The sequence below is a fragment of the Microtus oregoni genome, unplaced genomic scaffold (assembly GCF_018167655.1).
Source record: "Microtus oregoni isolate MIOR12 unplaced genomic scaffold, Mior012 000142F_ref0000161, whole genome shotgun sequence".
NCBI classification, from domain to species: domain Eukaryota; kingdom Metazoa; phylum Chordata; class Mammalia; order Rodentia; family Cricetidae; genus Microtus; species Microtus oregoni.
In genome coordinates this window covers 439,309-461,337 of record NW_024544792.1, presented here as the reverse complement: position 1 = coordinate 461,337, position 22,029 = coordinate 439,309, and the positions used below count along the sequence as shown (strand labels likewise).

Genomic DNA, 22,029 nt, shown 5'->3' with positions numbered 1-22,029 from the left:
ATTTTCATTTAAAAAGAAAAAGTTTGGATGTTTGATTGGAGACATGGGGAGCCATTAAAAGATCCTGAGGGGGTTGAGGAAAGATCCTGAGCACTAACTAGAATTACATGTTACAATATGTCCCTCAAAAGGGTCACTCTGGCAACAGTGACAAGGGATGAACTTGGGAGTAGACTCTCTGATTAATAGGCTGCTGGGGAAAAATACGGTGAATACCCTGAGTGGGTCATTAAATGTGTGAAAAGAGCGGAGTATTTTTTATTATTTAAAACAATTCTAAATTTAAATATATTTTGGTCATATTCCTAACCTCCTCCATGTCCTCTTAGTAGTTAGATTCTCCCTTTATTGCTACCTATCCAACTTTAAGTTCTTTCTCAAAATACAAACAAATATCCAATATAGCAACAAAATCCCCTAAACCAAGAAAACACAATAAAACAACACACTTCTCCCCAAATCCCAATAATTACAGCCAAATAGAAGCACACACACCAAAACACTCTGGGGTCATTTATATGCTGTTCAATTACTTGTGAATGTGAGGCCTGTCCTGGAGTGGTTGATATACCCAGTATCAACCTATTGAAGAAAATTGACATACCTCTTCTGGCAGGTATGACAGTTCAGTTGAACCTAGTGGCAAGGTTTTTTGTATTCATCCATCTATTCATTTATTTAAAAATATAAATAACAAGATAAAATATGATATGTATGTGGTACATCATGAATTTGCATGCCATCATTGTGTAGGAGTCATGCTAATATTTTTCTATCTTTCCAGTTTTAGTATATGTACTGCCAAAGAGCATGGAGAGGAGTATTTTTAAGAATAATTGGGAAGGCATACTTATGAATGTAGGGTATTGTAGATAACCTATGTGACCACTAAAATTATACTGCAAGCAATCAACTAATTTATCATAAAATTTCTTAAATTATTCAGGACTATTCATTAGAGGAAAAAATACATTTTATCCCATTTAATTTTAACCCTAACAATGAGAACATCGTATAAAAATAAGAGGAGGTACTGAAAAGTATCTAATATTAATTTTTTTTTTTCAAGCCAGGTGGTGGTGACACATGCCTTTAATCCCAACACTCAGGAGGCAGAGGCAGGCGGATCTCTGTAAATTCGAGGTGAGACTAGTCTACAATAGATTCTTTCAGGACAAGCTCCAAAGCTACAGAGAAACCCTGTCTCAAAAAAACAGGAAAAAAATTCCTCCCATTCCTTACCTTGAATTTCTTCTTTTGAGTTGAACCTTCTTTCATTTCTGTTTTTTTTTTCTTTAGTGTCCTCTCATAGTGCCTCATCTAGGTCCTTGTGGTACAGGCACAATCATGTTCTAGATTACAAATAACTATTTGTTCTTTGTGTACAATTTAAGTTACTGGGTTATATGGTCCAATAACTGAAAACTCATGAAACTTAGAAGAAAATTTTCATGCTGCTTTAAAAAACAAGTTGATCAATAAATTGTCCCTCAGACTAGAGAGATGGCTCATAGGATAAAGCTCTTGCTGCCAAATTGGGAGGGTAGGCACAGTAGCTGCCTACAATTCCAGTACTGCAGAAGCAGAGACCCTTTAACTACCACTGGAACCCACCAACTCATCTGTCCCTACTTTGTGCCCTGATTATTGCTATTGTTAATTTATTATTATTATCTATTATTATTATTCCTCAGAGTCTAGTTAGTGCTGACTATGTGTAAATAAGAGTGGGTCAATCCACTGGGGCACGAACAATTTGCCAGGGGCCACATCCCCAAAGAAAAGTGACTATCCACCCTTTCCTCAGTGTCTCTCAACTACCAATAGCTCCTCAGCTGGGAGTGGGCCTTTGAAGTTACCCACTTCTTAAATTCTTTCCTCCCACTCTTCTTTGATGTTCCCTGAGTCTTTGATGATTGTACAGTATGTTTTATTCCTTTCAAGTAATATGGATATTTGTCAATCTAGCTATTAAGAAGTAGAAAGTAGAAGAAACTGGTTTATGCATTAGAATTGGCAAGGGTGTGATATGTGGAAAGATGTTAGATGGACCAGAAGGTTTTGATAGATAAAAAGTCTATTATATTATTTTAGTCCTATTTGCTTTCACATACTAATTATGTTAAATTTAATATTATCTTTAGTGTTGTAGTGGGTGCCAACATATGAACAATAATGAAATGGGATTAAGTATTTTAATATGGATATAGGACTGGCAACATTACATGGAAAATATGGTTTGACATGTGCAGAAAATGGTTTTTAAAAAAATGTGGATTGAGCATTGAATTTGCAGCAGTAATTCAAACATAATTAAGCATACTCAATAACTCAGTGTATAATATTGGTTATGTGCCTAATCTCTGTTCTTCAGTTTTCTAAGCTATGAGGCCTGAGTTGAAGATCATAGAAAAGACAGGAGGTTAAAATGAACTCTCTTATAGAGAGCTAGCTGTGAAAATTCAAAGTTGTAGACTTTCATTTGAAACATAATTCCAGGGGAAGTTCTGATTCTCATTCATACTCAATCATGTGTGTTTGTGTGTATGTGTATATGTGTGAATTAAACATATATATATATAGTTAAACATATATATTAAACATATATATATATATAGTTCATTATCATCAACAACAACGTCTCTTGAGAACTCTATGCAAATGACTTATATATTTATAGCATTTGCCTACTCAAACTTAAAAGAAATGTTTCCTACCTAAACATAATGAAGGCAATATACAGCAAGCCAACAACCAACATCAAACTAAATGGAGAGAAACTCAAAGTGATACCACTGAAATCAGGAACAAGACAAAATTGGCCGCTCTCTCCATATCTATTAAATATAGTTCTTGAGGTCCTAGCTAGAGCAATAAGACAACAAAAGGAGATTAAGGGGATACAAACCAGCAAAGAAGAAGTCAATCTCTCATTATTTGCTGACGATAGGATAGTTTACATAAGTGACCCCAAAAATTCTATCAAGGAACTTCTCCAACTCATAAACACCTTCAGTAATGCAGCAGGATACAAGATTAACTCAGAAAACGAGTAACCCTCCTGTACACAGATGATAAATGGGCTGAGAAAGAAATCAGAGAACCATCACCCTTCACAATAGCCACAAATAGCATAAATATCTTGGAGAAACCCTAACCAAACAAGTGGAAGACCTGTATGACAAGAACTTTAAATCTTTGAAGAAAAAAACTGAAGAAGACACCAGAAAGTGGAATGATCTCCCATGCTCTTGGGTAGGTAGAATTAACATTGTAAAAATTGCAATCTTACCAAAAGCAATTTACAGATTCAATTCAATGCCCATTAAAATACCAGCAAAATTCTTCACAGACCTCAAAAGAAAGGTACTCAACTTCATATGGAATAGCAAAAAACCCAGGATAGTAAAAACAATCCTATACAATAAAGTATCTTCTGGAGGTATCACAATCCCTGACTTCAAACTCTACTACAGAGCTACAGTACTGAAGAAAGTCTGGTATCGGCATATAAACAGACAGGAGGACCAATGGAACCAAATCAAAGATCCGGATATTAATCCACACACCTTCGAACTCCTGATTTTTGACAAAGAAGCAAAAAATATCAAATGGAAAAATAAAGCATATTCAACAAATGGTACTGGCATAACTGGATATCAACACGTAGAAGAATGAAAATAGATTCCTATTTGTCACCATGAACAAAACTCAAGACCAAATGGATCACAGACCTCAACATAAAACCAACCACACTGAGCCTCATAGAAAAGAAAGTGGGAAGTACACTTGAATGCATTGGCACAGGAGACCACTTCCAAAATATAACCTCAGTAGCACAGACACTTAGAGAAACAATTAATAAATGGGACCTCCTAAAACTGGAAAGCTTCTGTAAAGAAAAGGACATGGTCAACAAGACAAACAAAAGCCTATGGAATGGGAAAAAAAAATCTTCACAAACCCCGTAACAAGACAGAGGCCTGATCTCAAAAATATACAGACAACTAAAGACATTGGTCATCAAAAGAATAAATAATCCAATAAAAAATGGAGTGCAGACCCAAACAGAGAAATCTCAATGAAGGAATATAAAAAGGCTGAAAGATACTTAAGGAAGTGATCAACATCTTTAGTCATCAGAGAAATGCAAATCAAAACAACTCTGAGATTCTATCTTACACCTGTAAGAATGGCCAAGATCAAAAACACTGATGACAACTTATGCTGGAGAGGATGTGGGGGAAAGGGAACACTCCTGCATTGCTGGTGTGTGTGCAAGCTGCTATAACCTCTTTGGATATCAGTATCACAATTTCTCAGAAAATTAGGAAAAAATTTTCCTCAAACCCCAGCAATATCACTTTTGGGTATATATCCAAAGTATGCTCATATCAAAGGATGTTCATAGCAGCATTATTTGTCATAGTCAGAACCTGGAAACAACCTAAATGTCCCTTGACCGAAAAATGGATAAGAAAAATATGGTACATTTACACAATGGAGTACTACATAGCAGAAAAAAATAATGACATCTTGAGATTTGAAGGCAAATGGATGAAGCTAGAAAACATCATATTGAGTGAGGTAATTCAGACCCAGAGAGACAATTATCATATTACTCACTCATAAGTGGTTTTTAAACAGAAAGCAAAGAAAACCAGTGTACAAATCACAATCTCAGAGAACCTAGGCAGCAATGAGAACCCTAAGAGAGACATACATTGATCTATTCAACATGGGAAGTTGAAAAAAGCAAGATAATCTGAGTAAATTGGAAGCATGGGGACCTTGGGAGAGGGTTGAAAGGGAGGGGAGAAGCAGGGAGGGGAGCAGAGAAAAATGTAGAGCTCAATAAAAATCAATAAAAACAAAAAGAGCAGCTTTGCAGGGCTGGAGAGATAGTCCAGCGGTTAAGAAACTGACTGCTCTTCCAGAGGTCCTGGGTTCAATTCCCAGCCACCATATGGTGGCTCACAACCATGTATAATGAGGTCTTGTGCCCTCTTCTGGCCTACAGGCAGAACACTGTATAGATAATAAATCTTTTTTGCTTTTAAAGGAAATATGTTTCTTACCCATGAAGTTCCACTGATCATATTTTGTTTTCTTCAGCCTCACATTTTGGACATATATAATGATCATTGATGTGTGGTACCTAAAGAAGAAAACTCAATTCCTACCCTATTCACCAAACACATGTATTTAATTTTTTTCTTACGAGTTTGTATTGTACGTTGTACATATTCTCCCCATGCCCTGTGCCTTTCTTTTGGTTTTCTTTCTATTTCACATCAGTTACCTAGGCAATTTCATATCTACTCTCATGTCATATGCATACATATTATTTTATGTATCTGCATAAAATCTAGCAAGTGTATATAAAACACAGATATTTGTATTTTGGGAACTAGTTTAATTTGCCAAATATGATTATCTCCAGCTCCTGTCGAATATATTTTCTTGTAATCAACATATATTTGTTACTGTTCTTATGCCAATTTTCAAAGTATCTTTTTTTTTCTTCTTTCTCCCACTAACTGCTTTGGAAGTTTCTTTAGCTTTGCTAATCATTTGTAGACTGAGATTCACAGGTCAGTTCATCCCTCCAAATCAGTTAGTAGTAGGAACAGAATTTTAAAAGGATGCTTTGAGAATTGACACAATAATGGCAGCCAATGCTTATGTATCACATGCTGTAAAATCATAGCTCATTCAGTCCTTGCAACAGTTTACGGCATAGATTCTATAATTATCATTATCATTTTATCTAATGAAAAAGGAAATGGAATTATAACAGAGCTGAAATGACTTTCTCAGTGACATACTTCTATTAACTACTGTATGCCATGAGTCTGAAATGTAACAAGCCAAAAAGACAGTATTTAAGCAAAATATTGAAAAAATAGGTAACAATGTGGAATAAGGTTATAGTAAATTAGTTTGCACAGAAAGGAGAATGGAGCAGGGACTAGAATGAAAGATATCATGTTAATGAATCTTTGGGGTCAAACAAGCTGCCTTGGCAATTAACAAAGTCACATTTAGCATTTATAAAATATTTATTATGTGCCAGTCAATCTTCTCAGATATTTATCTATAATATTTCACAAATTATGAATCAGAACTAATTATCATTCGATGAATGTATGAGAAAAATAAAGCGTGGATTGATAAGACATTTGCTTAAGGCCAAACAGCAAGTAAGTAGAAAAACTATGGTTATCACTACTCCACTGCCCTCCCTTTTTGAGTACCCACAAGTTCTATCCATAAATTAGTTTCTGTCTTTAATTACCCGACACACCTATTTGCCTATTGCTTTTTTTAGCTTACTGTTTTTCTTTTAAAATCTTATAATATATGCCTGTCTATAAATAAAAATATTAAATAATTTAAATGAAAATTTCCCATATGGACCAACAAGATCCAAAGACTGTATGCATAAAAAAACCTCTAATACCAGGCTTGAGGAGTGCTATTTTGAGTTGTTGGTCAGCGTTGTCCTAGAGACTCCCAAAACATTACAGGCTGTTGTAATTGCCCTTGGCTTTCCCCGCAGAGGTGGAAGGTAAGACACCACACACTTCAGACACAGGGACTTATTACCCCTGACTGAGCTGAAACTGTCATGAATACTTCCTCCCTCAGGACTAGCTTTCATGGTATAAGAAGGCAACATATAAGTTTTCAAAGGAGGAAAGGAACCAACAGTCCTACACAACTATAATGTTTGTGAACCATAACAACGACCAGCATGGAACAATAACCCTAAGTTGTAGTAGTGGCATACATACCTTGGTGGTAACCAACAGCTCTCTAATTGTACTTAAGATTGGCTTAACAAGAAGAAAATTATGCCTCGTACTAGATGTAACCAACTACCCAGGGCTAGTGACATTATGGATCCTGGAGGAGATTTTACAATTACCATTATACTAAACCAGCATAATCCCTAGCTACATTCTAAATATTTAATCTTATGCCCACAGATAAGTGTAGTCCTCACTCATCTTCAAGAAAACATCTCTTTGCAACAGACAGAGACCATTATAGAAAACCATAACCCATCAAAATGCAGACTTGTAGAGTCCAGTCCCAGTAGACACATTTAAAAAACAGTTTCTACAATAAAATCAGTAAACATTCTGGAAAAGGGAGAGTACACATTGTAAGAGTCAGAAGATCAGGGAATCTGCTGTGAAATTGTGCTTTTTTTTTTAGGACTGTCAGAAGCTACATCCATGAAGTCTTACCAACATAACTGCCTAACATGAGCTGTACAAGCACAGCAACAATACACATGATGTACTAATTCTCTGAATAAATAATTATATGGTGGCACTATTGGGAGGTGAGGCCTATTTGAGGAAAGTAGGTCATCAGAGGCATATCTCTTGGGACTATATAACCGTTTTCTGCTTTCTCTCCACAATGAAGTGAAGAAGCTCTCTGACTGTCACAATCTGACCAAGAGTATAAGGCCAAATGATGATGGAGTAAAGCCTCTGGAACCATAAGTTAAAATAAATAATTCTTCCCTGAAAATATTTGGTCTCAGCAATGACAAAAATAAATAATACATGTTTTTTAGTTAATAATTAGATACAAAATTAACAATGAATGGCCAAGAGAAGTTAGACAACTTAAGCATAGTATACAGCAGACTCACACATTTACCCAAGTCAATTGCAAATTTACATTGAAGCACTTGCCCATGGTGTTTATCACAAACTTTTTCATAGCTCCTAAATTTGAAGATGACTAAGATGTTTTTCACTAGTAAATAAATAAACAATGAGATATCTGTTTGACAGGTATAGAAATAGTAACTAAAGACATGAAGGAGGGGGCTGGAGAGATGGTTCAGTGATTAAGGGCATTTGCTGCTTTTGCAAAGGACCTGGGTTTGTTTTCCTCCATTCGAATTGTGACTCACAACCATCCATGTCTTCCATTTTAGAGTATCTCAATTTCTCTTCTGACTCCTTTGGAACTGGACTTGCAGATGGTACACATATATACATGTAAACAAAACGCTCATGTGGAAACTTAAATAAACCTAAAATTAAAAAAAAAACTAAGGGATCGTAAATGAAAATTGTTAGGTGACAGCATCAGTGTGAGTCTATATATTTAATAATCCCAACAACATGACATTCTGACAAAAATGAAATACAAAGTCAATAAAAGTATCTGTGACTGTCAAGGGCTCAGGAAGGTGGTGGGGGAGAAGGGATGGAGCATAAGCAATAATTAATGTGTGAAACTGTTCTGCATAACACTATAATGTTAGATATGCCATTATGCATTTACAGAGATCACAGAACTGTATAATACAAAAAGTGAACACTAATACAAACTATGGCTTTTAGCTAATAATAATGGCTAAATATTAGTTCATCACTTGGAATACATGTGCCACAGTAATGTGAGATGTTAGTAATAAAAGAAATTGGGTTTGGTGGGTGGAGGTAGCATGTGGGAACACTCTGTACTTTCTGTTCAAATTTTCTGTAACCCTGAAACCATTCTAAATTGTGAAACATAATAATTTAAAACTCTTGAAATGAAAAATCCTCTGGAGAATCTTTTGATATTATATGTGTATATGTCATGAAGAGGCTTAGAATGTTTTCTCACTTACTTTTGGACTACTTCCTTAGGCACTGTATCAATTCTGACTTCAAAAAATATGTATTACTTTATTACGCAACAGGACAATAAAAACTGATTTGCTTAAAAACTGTGAGACAAAGCAATATGAATATAAACATAAAAAAGCCTCACTGATTCAAATAAGTTGGAGGATAAAGAAGGTGAATATAAATTATTGAATATTTAAAATGAAATAAAATTTATGGTGTTCCAGTATTTATAGTAACTGAAGTTATCCTGAATGTTGTATAGTCCTTACAGGGAATTCCTTTCCTGCCTTTACTTTTGTTCAGTTATTTCTTCTCTGCCTGGAGTGCTTTTTCATCAAATCAATGCCTCTTCATCCTCAAGACTGGAAAGTCTCCTCTTTCAAGTTCCCCATACATTCAGCCGGACTCCCCCCTGTCTTAAATTGTAGTATAGCTCTTTGATTTCATATGTGTCAGAAAGAGTCAAGTACTGAAATCCCTCTATCATTTCAAACCTCTTCTACTAAGTCTTATACATTGAGATTATCTCAGAAGTGGAAGGCAAGTAGATTTAGTAGCAGTTATGGATGGAAACTGTAAGGGAGTTTTGAATGATCATTTTATTTTGAGTAAAAAAAAAATCAGTAGAATGTTTCACAAACAAAATAGACAAGAAACAACACTGACAAACTCCAAAATTGAAAGCCCTTTAGATTTTAGGGATCATTTAGTTAAACCTTTTCTATTTTTGACAATTTTTACTCAGATACAATTTTTATATATCATGAAATTTTGCCCACTTAAAGAGTATGATTCAGCTTTTCATATATCCCTGGACAGTTTAATTATTGTAATAGCCCTATTTATAAATAGTAACATCTTGCAGTGAATTTAACTCAGTAGTAGTCACTGCACATTCTGTCCTTCCAATAAAGCCCTATACAACTGCAAACTAATTTGTTTTCTCTCTTGAGATTTATGTATTGCAGTCATTTCATATATCTGTGATATGACAATCTGTGGTCCTTTGTTACTCTCTATCTTCTTAGCAGAATGTCTCCATGTCTAATAGACCTATCTGTACTTCATTTTTGAGGGGACAGGCTCTCTCTACAGAGCCTGGTTGTCCTGTAACTTGCTATGTATATCAGGCTGGCCTTGAACTCACTGAGATCCACCTGTCTCTGCCTCCTGAGTTCAGGAATAAAGGTGTGTGCTATCCTGTCTGATGGGGAACCTCCTTCAGCCAATGGCCTTGAAGAGGCTGGACCAGGTTGGGGCGTGACTTAGGGTACCAAAAAGTCATAGTCCGCCAAGATCGCTCTGTTCTCCTTGCAAGCCACACCTGACTGTCGGACCTCATTCCTATTTCTTCGCTGTGATCTCACAGTTCCCCTTTAATTTAAACAAAACAAAACAAAACAAAACACCTTTCGGATTTTTTATTTGGAGTTATCTTGGAATTATTTGACTCACGATCCTCCCATCTGATGTGTTCGGCATCACATGCATAGACAGTACGTTATTTTTTTTTATGATACTAAGTGATATTACATTTTATGTACATGTCATATTTTATGTTTTTATTTACGAATTCATGAGCTTTTATTTGTCTTTTGCCATTTTAAGTTACTATAAGTGACACTGTTATTAACAGTGTATACATTTTTGAACAGGTACACATTTCATTTCTTTGAATGTATTTTAAAGAATGAAGTTACTTGTTCATATATTAACTATGTGTAAATTTTTACAAGCTTGAGAATTTGTTTGGCTTAGTGAAAGATTGAATGTGCACTAATTCATATACTACACTATACAAATTCAGATGTGGAGCAAAAGAAGCATTTCTTAATATAAAGCATACATTGTTTGAAGGTAATTATTTCTGAAATTCCACTAAGATAGGAGCTGCTGATATAAAGTTGATTAATTACCCTAAAATAACATGGTTGAAAAAACATAGGTTTGATCTTTTAATCAGTTAATTGCCCAATTTGTTTTTCTAAGTTTAAGCACTTTTCACCTACCCATGGCATCTGATGATAGCCATCCTAAGGTGTAGGACTCAGTATCTCATTCTGGGCTTGTTTGCATTTTTTTCACAACTACAAGATCTTACATGGCCATTGGTCCACCCATCTGTAAATGCCAGTTCCGATTATTTTTTTTTTCTAGAATTGCATTTTAAAAAATCTACTGAGTTGCAATATTTTTAAAATATATTCTGTCCTCTGGTCCTATACTATAAGGCCAAATAATCACTAATTAGCAAATATTTGCTTTCATTCCATGTGTTGTCTTTTTACATTTTTCTCTATTTGTGCTAGCTCTTTGAATTGTCTCTACTTCTAGCTTATAGTGCAGTTAGCTCTATCGTTCTTAGGCTCCTGAGAGTGTTGCCTTTCTCCTTCCTTTCTTGGTGCTGTGTTTGGTTGACAGCAGTTTTAATTTTGATAACATTCAACTTTTTACTATTCCATTTTATACTTTATAATTTTGATAATATCTTTAAGAAATGCTGGCCTAACATCAAATTATGGAGGTTTATGCTTGATTATTTTAAGAGTTCCATAATTTCGGCTCTTAATTTTAGGTAAAAACATTGAGTTAAGTAAGTAGTACTATTCTTCTGAATGTTTGTATTCAGTTGGTTTAATACAGTTTCTAGAAGAGCTGTTCTTCTTCACTACTCATGATGCTGCTTGGTTGGCCACGTAGGCTCATTTACAGATTCTCAACCGTATGATTGGTCAATTTTTCTATTTGTCTTTATTCCACCACCACACTATTGATTGCTATAAATTTATGGTTAGTTTTTACATTGGTTGGGAGTAAGTCAGTTTTCTTTTTCTTTCTGTGAAGATTATTTTGGCTATTTAAATGGTCTCTTGCATTTTCCACACAAATTTTAGCTGGTAATTTTTTGCAAAGAAGCCAGCTAGAAATTCAGTTGCAAAATCACTTAAATTTGTGAATCAGTTTGAGCACTACTGATGCCCTGAACATATAATCTTATCCAATCCATTTTCTGTTATTTAGCTAGTCTTATAAATCTTTTAACAATACTTTCTAGTTTTTGATGCACAAATCTTGTGTTTACCTTTTTGTTTGTTTGTTAGAGACAAGGTTTCTTTGTGTAGCCCTGGCTGTCCTGGAGCTAGCTCTGTAGACCATGCTGGATTGTATAGCTCATAGAGTTCTGCCTGCCTCTGCCTCTTGAATGCTGTGATTAAAAGCATGCACCATCAAGCTCAGCTGCATTTATATATTTATTTCTTCCTAATTATTTTCATTTATAGAAAAGATTTTCTTTTCATTTTTATGTGTGTATGTGTGTGAGCACACAAGGACATTTGAGAGTATGTTTACCTGAGTGTGGCTGCTCACAGAGACCAGAAGCATAGATTTCCCTTGGAGATGGAGTTACAGGTAATTGTTAACTGCCCACGTGGGTGCTGGAAATTAAACTCGGGTTCTCTGTAAGACAGAGGACGGTTAACTTTTACCTGCTAAGCCCCCAATTATTTACTTTAGAATTTTGCTATTGTAAATGTAATTGTTTTCTTGATTTCACTTGTAGATTGCTCATTACAATCTTGTATCTTGAAACCTTGTGGTCTTGTTTATTCACTTAATAGTTGTTTTGTGATTCTCCAATGCCTTTAAATAAAAGTTTGTGCTATTTGAATACTTTACTCCTTCTTTTCCTAGGTTGAAGATACTTATTTCTTTTTGTTGCCTAATTGTTCTATTTTTGTTGTACTATATTGAATAAAATACTTAAAATAGACATTCACTCTTGTTGTTGATTTTGGGTAGACTGTTTTCAGTCTGTTATTATTGAGTATGACATTAGCTCTGGATTTTTTTTAAGATACCATTCAACATATTGAGTTTCTGTTCTATACTTAACCTGTTTAGTGTTGTGTTCTTAAATGGCTATTGGATTGTGTCAACTATTTTACTGTGTTACTGAGGCTATCATATATTTTGTTCTTTATTCTGCAAATATAATGAATTATTTTGATTTTTCATATTCTGAAGCAATTTTACACTCCAATAGAAACCTCACTTGGTGATGAAACATAATATTTTATATTTAAAACAATATATTTTATATTTATATTTAAATATATTATGTTTATAATGTATTTAATATTATATTTCTGATACTTTAAAAATATTTACTTTTCAATGCATGGTTATTTGTATTAGGCATATTTGTGCACCATGTGCATGCAGTGCCTGCAGAGGCCAGAAGAGGGTTTAGATCCCTTGGAACTAGAGTTATAGATAGTTGAGAGAGGCCATGTGGATGCTGGGAATTGAAACTGAGTCCTCTGGGAGAGCAATCTTTTCTCTTAACCACTGAGCCATCCCTTCAGTTCCTATTTCTCAACATTTTTAAGAAATTCCATGCCATATTCACAAGTGATGATAAATAGCATTCTTGTGATATCTGTTTTGATACTGAGGAAACAAAAACAGCAGCCACACAGAGGGAATTGAATGCTCCTTCTTCTTGTATTTTTAAAATAAATTTTTTTGTTTTACATCTCAGCTGCAGTTTTTCCTACTTCCTTTCCTCCCAATCCATCCTCCCTACTCACCTCTGTTCCCACCCCTAATCCATTCTTCCTCTGTGTCTGTTCAGAAAGGGGTACAAAAACAAACGACATCTCAAGTTGTGGTAAAACTAAGCACCTCCCCTTGTATTAAGGCTAGTCAAGGCGACTTCCTCTTGTATTTTAAGTAAGTATGTGAGGATTGATTTTAATTATTCCTTAAATGACTGGAAAATCTACTAGTATAGACATCTGTTCCTTAACATTTTTATTTCAATCTTTAAAACACTAATTTTAAAACCTTTTTTATTATCTATGCATATTTTCCATTTATCTCTAATTTTGGTAGGTTGTGTGATTCTAAATAATTTTTCTTTAGGTTTCAAATTTGTTGATATACAATTATTTATAATATTCCTTTATAATACATTTATTTTTAAGCACAATAGCTATGTTTGCTCTTTTCCCTCTGATTTTATCTAGCAAAAAGTTTGTCAATTTTTGTTGATTTAGTAAAAGAACTAACTTTTAGTTTCATGATTATTGTCGGTTGTTTTTTACTCTTTTTACTCTTTGGTCTTTGCTCTTTACTCTTCGGGGGGCCTACCACTGGGCTCTATAATATATCATCACACAGAGGCTTATTCTTTCTTATGAATGGCTGGCCTTAGCTTGGCTTATTTTTAGCTAGCTTGTCTTCTTTTATTTTAAATTTTTATTCATTTTACATACCAACCACAGTTTGTCCTCCCGCTCCCCCTACTTCCCTTCTACCCTCCTTCTACTCTTCAGAGAGGTTAAGGTCTCCCACAGGGAGTCAACTAAGCCTGGTATATCAAGTTGAGGCGGAACCAAATCTCTCCCTAGCCAGCTTTTCGTAAGTTAAATTATCCTGTCTACCTGTGTCCTGTGGACTTTTACTTTTCTCTATTCCTGTATATCTTTTGTTTCCTTCTTATTCCATGTCTGGCTGTGTGACTGGGTAGCTGGCCCTGTCTTTTCTTGCTCCTTGAACCTCTCTTGCTAGATTTCTCCTCCTGTTTATCCTCTCTGCCTGCCAGGCTCACCTATCCTTTCTCCTGCCTCGCCACGAGTCATTCAGTTCTTTAGTAGACCAAGCAGGTGTTTTAGACAGGCAAACTAAAGCAGCTTCACAGAGTTAAACAAATACAACATAAAATAATGCAACATATCTTTATATCATTAAGCAAATATTTCATAGAATAAGCAAACGTAACTCAACTTAAAATAATATTATATAACACATGATTTTTTTCATTTCTTCTACTAAATATTTTATTGCTTTATGAATAATCATTACTATTTTTTTCCATGTAGTCTTTTTGAATTTGAGTACTCTATATTTATCTATCTCTACCTATCTATCTGTGAATCATCTGTCATCTGTCTGTTGTTGTGAAAAGGTTGGAATGTTTTTAGGTTTTTGTTTGTTTGTTTGTTTGTTTGCGACAGGGTTTCTCTGTAGCTTTGGAACCTGTTCTGGAACTAACTCTTGTAGACCAGGCAGGCCTCAAACTCACAGAGATCTGCCTGCCTCTGCCTTCCAAGTGCTGGAATTAAAGGCGGTGGCATACACTAACCACCATTTTTTTTAGTTTTTATTACTGTCTACTACGTTATTTTCAGATATACATTTCCCCCAGAAAAGTTTTTTGCTGCATTATTAACATTTTTATATATTTTAATGTTTTTTTAATTTAAAATATTTTCTATGATGATTTCTTCTTTGATACACTGATAATCAGAAAAATTGTTTATTTTTCACATTTTTAATTCTGCAAATTTTTTTGTTTATTATCTCTAATTTTATTCCCCTGGGATTATCAAAATTGTTCACTATTTTAAACTTATATTTTGACCTAAGCATGCAATTTACTTGTAATATTTTTAATATGCACTTGAAAAGAATGTGTAATTTCTGCTTTTGTTTTGTGTTATGTTCTACACATTTATACTAGATCTAGTTGTTTAATACTGTTTAATATTCTAAAAATTTCTTAATTTCTTGAGTCATCATTCTCCATTTTTAATAGTGGTAAAGTACTTATTCAATATTGTTGAATTGTCTACTTATCCCTTCACATATATAAACTGCTGCCTTATATTTTTCCCTATTTATATGTACAAATAATTTATCATAAAGTATAATGTTTATACTTTACATTTACATAAAGCATTGATGTTTAATGCTTATTTGTTTATTTTAAAGTCTATTTTCCTAATGCTAATATATAGATTCTAGCTCATTTTGGGGGTCATATTTTAAGATCTGTTTTTTCCCTGTCTTTTTACAATTTATTTGCTTATTTTCTTGCTTTTTTTGAATCTAAAGTATGTACTTTATAGCTGGCATCTAGGTAGGTCTCTTTTAGTCATTTTATGATAAGATCTTACACTATAGTTTAGGTAACCTGTCATTTACTATTTACATCAAGGTGACCTCAAATGTATGGCAATTCTTCCTCCTCAGCCTCTTGAGTGCTGGGATTACAAGCATGTTATTTATATTTGCCCAAGTGTTAAGAATTGAACCAAGGCCTTTGTTTGCTTGCTAGACAAGTCTTGTACTACTGAGCTATACCTAAAGCCTAGGCTCTTGTCCTGTAATTCAGTCTCACAATCTGTATACTTGGTTTGATTTTGTACTCAATCATATTTAATGTTATTGTTAATATCATTATATTTTTGCATGGCATTTTACTATATATATATATATATATAAAATTATACACATATAATTCTTATAACTATTTTGTCCTATATTTCTCTCATTGTCCTAAGGGGCTACTTTCTAGTGTACTGTTTTCATTTATGACTCTAGTGATTTTTTTGTTGCATTTTTTGTGGCTGTTCTGAGTTTTCCAATATATAGCTTATACTCAAATCTACTTCATATTTCTATTAAACATAATTTTAGATTACTTTAGTTTCGATTGGCAAAGCTATTTATTTGTATTGTTATGTTAGGTAATCCTCCAGCTTTCTCCCACACATCCCCACCTTCTCCACCCCCACCTTCTCCACCCCCACCTTCTCCACCCCCACCTTCTCCACCCCTTTCCTCACCACCATCTTTCAAATTCAGTCTCTGGCTGGAGGAGAAAAAGCATCATTGGTCCTCCCCAGCTCTGAATGCTGTGAATCAAAACCCCAACCCATCTTGAACAGACAAGATGTGCCCATCTGTATGAGAGTGGTACAAATGTCGTAGTGGTGCCCAAATGTTTTCTGCTTGGATTTGAGGCCTGCTCCATGGAAAAGAACCCATGCCTTTTAGTGGAAGTCTAGTTAACAAGCCAGATCTGAGGAACATATTACCATTATTTAACTAAATTGAAATATCATCAGACGGCCTTCTATATATGTATGTTTATAGCCAAAGACAAAGGCTACTCTCAGACCTAATCAGAGAAGACCATTTTTATATTGGATGGCAGTGAGTGCCATGAATCATGGCTGCCTAAGATGCTGAGAAGAAATGATTGTTGTTGTTTTAACTGTAAATAAGACATTTACATCACCCTCTCTACATCTCAGAGACCATTGCAAAAGAAGTAGAAGTAGTGTTCAGGAGCCAGGAGAGAGGGTAAAGGGCTGCAAAATGTTGTTGTCTAGACTCAACACAGTCACTGCAATTGTAAACGCACAACAACTGCAGTTAACTTTATTGGTACACACAAGGTAGTCTTTGTCAACAGTCGATCATGGAGATGGGAGTGACTCGCAGCACCCCCATATTTTAACGTCGAACTGTTGACTGTGGGTAGTTTCTGGGAGATGTTTAATCATTGTTATGAATTGTGTATCCACCACTGAGTCCACCAGCCTCCAACAGATACCTCCAAATCCATTGTCACACAGAGGGCCCTGGTTAAAGTCAGTGCAATTCAAAACCAAACAAATAGACATGAACCTGTGAAAAGGCTCTGTAAAGAAGCTAGATAAAGGAGTAGGGAGGGGAGAGAAAATGGGTGGTGACAGTGTTAGTATGTATTATATACGTGTGGGAAAAGATCAAAGAACAAATTTAATCAATAAAAATAAAAAAAAAATCTTACACTTGGGTTTAAAAGAAGTCGGTGATTTTGGCTCTCATAAACAGGGTCTTATTTTGATTTTTAGTACCCTTCTGTTAGTGAGATTTCTCACTTTCTAGTGAGCAGTTTGTGTCACACAGGGTAGATTCCTGGTATTTGTTTCTGAACAAGATCATGTGGGCAGAGATTTGAATGCTTTTATCAAAGGAAAATATGATTATGATGATTAGGTAAAAATGATCAGAATTCAAAGACAAATTAGTAGCTGTGTGAGTGTTGGCAAGTTACTTGAACTCTCTGTCCCTTATTTTCTCAGGTATAAAATAGGAGTGTTATGCACATTAGGGAACAGAATATTGATACAATTCTGACCTGAAAATGTTTTCTATTTTCATCATATGATTATTATTATGTTTAAATATTTCTAGAGTCTACCAGGCATTCAAGACTGCCAGGCTTTTTACTTAAGTTGTTTCAGAATCTCATTTTCCATATCTACCAACCTTGCCTCTAAGCATTGAGAATTATTATTTTTTTTCCCGACACAGGGTTTCTCTGTAGCTTTGGAGCCTGTCCTAGAACTAGCTCTTGTACCAGGCTGGCCTCAAACTCACAGAGATTTGCCTGCCTCTGCCTTTGGAGTGCTGACATTAAAGGTCACCAGCGCCCAGCTATCATTGGGAATTACTTATGATACTCAATTATGGAGAAGAAAAGTGCATCTGTTTGAGACATAGATAAAAGATGAAAGTGAGCTAGTGAAGGATGAGATTAAATAAAAGATATATATCTTCCAGAGACTGTGCTTGAAAACCCTTTTCCTGTTCTTTCAGAGATGCAGTTTCCTTAAGGAACTGGTTGGGAATCTGACCTCTTGATCCCTTCCGCCCATTGAAACAAAAGAAGACTATATACAAAAGAACAATGGCTATAGGAGCCTTTGTTTTCTGAAAGATTTCAAGGTATTTGTGAGTTGTGTAGCTAATTAATGCAAAGTTAGTAATTAATTGGCTTCCTTTCCCTAGAACACTGCTGAGGGTTTTGTACAAGCACTATGTTTCTTTATAGATTTTGAAAGTTACCAAAACTGTTAGTTGGACTCTAATCCATAGGCATAGCTAAAGTCCTTTAGTTTCCTTTGTACTGTTTCTAGGGAAACTAGCACCGTGTTGAGCTACTGACACTGGGTGAGGAGTGAACTCACCCAGTCTTTCGATTTTGCTGGCAGAAAGAAAAACTGATTTTGGTTTGGAGGGTGAAGATCCTAAGCATCTGGCTGTTTTGACTCAAGTGTGAGAATTACCAGTTATATTTTTTTTCTCAAAACAGATTAAACATAGTACATATACTTCCCCAAATCATTCTGGAAAGCACTTTTTGAGCTGCATATTTATCCTACACTCCCTGTGGCACAAACATCAGCAACTCAATGAAGGCCTGTTTTTAAAGGATATTTTGGATTAAGTTGTGTGGCTGTAAACTGGGTCTGTTTGGAGAACTTCCTGAAAAAGCCTTCCTCCTCCCCCCTCTTCTGCCTTTCAAATACCAAAGCAACCAAGACTACAGAGTTTGCAGTATGTAAGGGGGATGGTAGAGCTAAGTTTTAATTTTTTGCCAATAGGACCTTTCTTTCTTTCTTTCTTTCTTTCTTTCTTTCTTTCTTTCTTTCTTTCTTTCTTTCTTTCTTTCTTTCTTTCTTTCTTTCTTTCTTTCTTTCTTTCTTTCCCTTTGTGTGTGTGTGTGTGTGTGTGTGTGTGTGTGTGTTTGTTTGTTTAAGACAACATCTTGATGTGGATTAGTCTGAAAATGTTTGATATAATATGGGTTTTCAGCTGGAAAGTTTCTCAAGAAATCAAGCAGATGCCTCAGTTGATCAAGAGACAAAGGGTCAGGAAGGGGGAACTCTGTGAATGTTAATTTTCAAATAAGCAGATGAAACTTTGGAGTTTAAAGTAGCAGAGATCGGCAACGTATCAAGGTGTCATGCAAATAAATCACATAAAGGTGATGGCATTATGTCTGTGATAAATACAGTAAAAAAAACAGTCTGCAATACTATCAGCATAGAACTGAATATATGGCCTGAACAAGGGATCCAGGAAGAGTTCCATGAAAGCATGATTACTGGGAAAGCAATAGAAAGAGAATTAAAGTTTTGAAGGTCCTATTATGGATGAGGAGTGTATTCCAGTCAGAGGGGACAAGAATTGGGAATGCCCATGATGAGAGAAATCAGAAATGATTCTAGGAGATAGAAGTGAGCCTTTGAAGCCAATGTTTAGAAAGAAACAGTGAGAAAGTGATACTGTGAGGGCATGTGATTAGTTAAAAAGACCTTTGAAGAAGTCATCAGGAGATTAATCAGAAAGACACTTGCATCCCATAGGGAGAAATACAGGTAGAGGAGTTGTAAGACTGAGGGATATTTATCCCAAGAGAGGAATGGTAGTGAGCTGGTCTTCCAAGAGACAGTGACTATCACTGTAGATTGAGGCTTAGATTGCTCTATTGCACCAGGGAGCATTACAATGGAACATTTCCCAAATGGCTCTTCTCTTTTCTGTTCACAGCCAGGCTCCCTACCTCCAGTCATTCCTCATTTTCTGCATTTGATCATTTCTCACAAACAGTCTGGAAAGTTATCCCTTTTCCTTTTTGTGCTTCTTAAGCTCTGATCATCCATAAGATCCTATTCAAACCTACATTATCTGGGAAGCTCTTTGGCCTTAATTCTGGAGTTTTGTTTTCCTTTTCTGACCTACTGCAGAACTCACACTCCCTCTATTTTAAGTTTTTTTTTTTTTTAATCTCTTAGGCGTCTCACTACTTTACCTGTCTTTTTTCCTTCAGCTAGAATGTGAAGTTCTCTAGGAGAGTGACTTCATCTTTAACTTTTGGATGAGCCTATCAAAGGTTGGTCTGGACCCAGAGTAAACAAAAAGACAACCTCTGAAGACACAGTCAGTGCCAGAAAGAGATAGGAATAAACTAACCTGAGATAGGCAGAGAGGAAGCAGGGTTGTGGAAGGGGAACTAAAGAAAAGTGGTTTTCCAAGTCAGGTACAAGTAATAAGGTTATGTCAGCTTCACAATGACTTGTTCCAGGCCTAGGTGGTTAGGAAGGGGAGCCCCAAGCCAGGTCTGAAGAGAAGGTGAGGATAAACAATCGTGAAACATATTTCATTAGAGATTCAGCTGCACTATGTGGATTGAAGTTATAAAGCAGACACAGGTTTCCCCCATTCCTCTAGGGGCATGGTTCTGCCCGGAAAAAAGGAAGAAACTTATGCCTGCCGAGGGGTTTCATTCCTAAGAAAGGGTAGGGCATTGCTGTTGGTGGTAATGTCGGCAGTGTGTGGAAGTAGAGGTGCTGGTAGTAGGGAAAGGCTAGCAATCACTGCTACAAAGGGCTAAGTTTCCACAACAAACTCAGATCAGGGAGAGGGATGGAAAGAAAGAAACTGGGGGGTCAGAGGAAGCAGTGTTGTTGACCAAGACTGTCCACCTATATATACAGAGCTCATCTAGGGGAGTTGTGGGGGTATAGAATTAAAGATAAATGCTCATTCTGAACAGATTGCATCTGTACTATTTATTTTCCTTTTAGTAAACCTCTGGAAATTTCATGGCAATTAGACTTCTTGCCAGGCAGTTTTTAAGAGAAATGACTCTCCCTTTGCTACAGATCACTCCCTGGATCTTTAAGGCAAGAGTTGAAGCTCTGGAACCCCAGTGCCTCTCCACCAGGTCAGTCTGAGGGCATTTCTCTGGCTTAAGTAAGTGACTATAGTGTTGAATTGCATTTTGTTTTGGAGAGTTACAGGAATTTAATTATGTATAGTGTAATAACGGTGCATTTTCCCTTCCCCTGCTTTCATCTTAATTTTTACTAATATTTTTGTGATTGTTTTAAACAAGTAGAAGCAAACACAGGCTGCTCCTCCCAGTTTGGAGTTTTGTTTCCTCCTCCTCCTCCTCCTCCTCCTCCTCCTCCTCCTCCTCCTCCTCCTCCTCCTCCTCCTCCTCCTCCTCCTCCTCCTTCTCCTCCTCCTCCTCCTCTTCTTCTTTCTATTCTTTTCATCTTCTGCTCCTGCTTCCTTCCCCCCCTCCTCCTCCTCCTCCTCTTCTTCTTTCTATTCTTTTCATCTTCTGCTCCTGCTTCCTCCTCCCCCCCTTCTCCTCCTCCTTCTCCTCCTCCTCCTCCTCCTCCTCCTCCTCCTCCTCCTCCTCCTCCTCCTCCTCCTCCTCCTCATTATGAGAATTGTAACAGGGTAGCGTTAGGTCCTGCAGCAAAGACAGGCATACAAGCTTTCTCTGTGAATTAATTGCTCAGGAAAGACACTTTTTACGTTGTCAAGTGGCACTTAAGCCACTAATTCTTGACTGTGAAACTGCTTTTCCTGGGCAATGCTCTTTAAGGAAAAACTTCTTCAGTCCAGCGATTGGTGACTAAGGGAACTATGAAGCACAGGGGATTGGGCGGGATCACGGCTCCTAATAATGCCTCCTTATCCAATGAAAAGCATTTCCTATTGAGACCCCCAAGAGCTCCCCGGCGGCCCTCGGCTCCAGCAAGGACTTTGGGCCTTTTCTTGTGTCCTGTTTGTTAAAGGCATGCGGGCTACAGCATTCAAGAGGGCTAGTTCTTAACAAAGGGAAAGAGATAAATGAAAATAAGCTCACATTTGCAGAATGAGCGGTTTGCAGTAAGGAGCCGCGGCAGCCCCGAGTCTACTCCTTTGGGCTGGGCTAACCTTTCCCTGTTTTTTCTTTTTT

General features: G+C 36.1%; 1 non-coding gene across 1 annotated transcript; it reads right to left on the bottom strand.

Annotated features, from left to right (window-relative positions):
• Nucleotides 1-708: 708 nt before the first annotated feature.
• Nucleotides 709-812, bottom strand: LOC121444822. The gene has a single exon (XR_005973828.1). It is a non-coding gene; the product is annotated as a U6 spliceosomal RNA (small nuclear RNA).
• Between the last annotated feature and the right edge of the window lie 21,217 nt (nt 813-22,029).